This window comes from Pteropus vampyrus, unplaced genomic scaffold, assembly GCF_000151845.1.
Source record: "Pteropus vampyrus isolate Shadow unplaced genomic scaffold, Pvam_2.0 Scaffold37, whole genome shotgun sequence".
NCBI classification, from domain to species: Eukaryota; Metazoa; Chordata; class Mammalia; order Chiroptera; family Pteropodidae; genus Pteropus; species Pteropus vampyrus.
The window spans coordinates 7,976,243-7,978,521 of NW_011888818.1; the positions used below are offsets into that span (position 1 = coordinate 7,976,243).

The following is a 2,279-nucleotide window of genomic DNA, read 5'->3' on the forward strand; positions in this document are numbered from 1 at the left end:
ACATCACAGAAGAAAGGAAGGTCCTCTGAACTGACTCAGAGGCTGGCTGGCTTTGTTAGCTTTTATGAGCTGGGAAACAGAGACAGCCTGTGTGAAAAGGCTGTCCTTTTGAAAAGGGGGCTGCTTTCTTTACTGGTTATGTTGCCTGGTAACCATGTTAGTGCCTGAGCTATGGGGAAAGATGGTGGACTGCTCATTATTACCATCCCAGCAAAGTTGTAGAGTAGTCAAACCTTGATTAACTTGATTAACTGCACTTAGGGAATAGTGATTCCATATCTGTGTGGAAGTAAATGGTTAGAAGGGAGATAATTATCAGATATTTCTGCATTTTTGTGTAAGGGGTGATGAGGTGGTGGCATTCTTGTGGTCAGCTTATCTATAGTTCTTCCTAGCCGTCTAGCATCCCTTCAGCTATCTCACCATGATAAGAGACTACCGGATATAAATTCTTTTGGTCTATCTATAGGGCATGATACATTTCTTTGAAGTAATGCACCCCTAAGGTACATTACTTCATCCCTAGCTAAGAATTTCTTATGTATCCATTTTCTCTCTCTGTCTCTAAACCTCTCTGTGCACATGGGGTCTCTGACTCTCTCATTTATGTGGGGTTCCCACATGTATTTATTAAATTTGGTTGTTTTCTCTTGCTAATCTATCTTATATCTATTTGATTATTAAACCAGCTGATAAAACCTTGGGGGTAGAAGAAACTTTCTCTCTTCTCCATAGCCCCGCTCAGCCTTTGATAGTACTGTACTAAAACCTTTATTTAACCCCATCAATGTCCATTTTATTTAGCCCATTTTTTTCTAATTTGAACATTCTTCATAATAGCAATTGTAAATTTATATATTTTTTTCTTTGTTGTCATTGTCGTTTAGCTTTTATTTCATAATCATAAACTTAACTCTGCAATCCAGCTAAACTTGGTTGTGAGGAGACAAAAAATATTTGGAACCTAAAGAACTGTAGTGAGAGCACAAAAATCATAGGGTGTTCCAAGCAGATGGGGATCCCTACAGAAGAAATGGTCTGGTGGTTAAGATAAAACAAGGCAAATTTATTAGAGTAGTCCATAGTTACCAATGGTGATCTTCTTGCTGGTCTTGCCATTCCTGGACCCAAAGCATTCCATGGCTTTCACAATATTTATGCCGTCTTTCACTTTGGCAAAGACCACATACTTGCCATCTAATCACTCAGTCTTGGCAGTGTAGATGAAATACTGTGAACCATTTGTGTTGGGTCCAGGTATTTGCCATGGACAAGATTCCAGGTCCCACATGCTTCAGGATGAAATTCTCATCATCAAATTTTTCTTCATAGATGTACTTGTTGCCCATGCTATTATGACATGTTAAGTCACCATCCTGGCATATAAATCCTGGAATGATTCTCTGGAATCGGGTACCCTTGTGCCCAAATCCTTTTTCCTCAGTGCTCAGAGCATGAAAATTTTCTGCTATCTTTGGAACTTTGTCTGCAAACAGCTCAAAGGAGATACGGCTCAAAGACTTGCCCTCAAAAGTGGAGATGACCATGGCTGGGTGCGGGTGGCCCCGGGGCAGTGGCATCTGAAAGGCCATAACTTTATATTTTGCATGAGAGCTGACAGCAGTTTGGTAGTGTTAATGCTGGGTTGATGTGAAATCCAGTGTTGCCCCAGAGGCATGGTGGGGGTCCTCGGTTCTTCTCTGCTGATGCAGTAAAGAATTACAAATCAGTGAGATTTGGAAAAAATAAGCTTTATTGAAAGTATATTTTAGAGGAAGACGGGCCATGCTAAGGAAGGCTGTATCCCTGTGGAATTTGGGAAGTGAAAAGATAATAGAGTATGCTCCAGGGAGAAGCAGGTTTTCAGTGAAGAGAGCTGTAACCACACAAATGTGGAAAGGTTTGTTTATATTGGGCTATGACAAGAGGGTACTAGAGCGGTACTAGATGATCAGCATGTGAAGTCACCTTGACTGACAGTTGCTATATAACACTTTGCCTACTGTGCATGTGCTTACCCAGAATTCAGTCTGTTATAATTAGATTAATGAACTTCCAGGCATAGGCAAGATATTATAACGATGGTATAATGAGGCTGAGGTTGTGGGCAGGTTGGTGTAGTACTTTCTGCGCACACATTTGTGGCAAGTTTAGTCAGAAGCTTTTATGGCCTTTGTACCTTAGGATTTGGGGTAATTTATAACCCTAAAAGGGAGGTGTTTCTAGGGAGTCCTTAAGGAAGGTCTTCAAGGGAGGTTTCTATGGTTACAGAACTGAGC

At 40.8% G+C, this 2,279-nt stretch overlaps 1 pseudogene; it reads right to left on the minus strand.

The window, feature by feature from the left end:
- Window positions 1-1,069: 1,069 nt before the first annotated feature.
- On the minus strand, window positions 1,070-1,592 carry LOC111738353 (annotated as a pseudogene).
- Window positions 1,593-2,279: the final 687 nt, after the last annotated feature.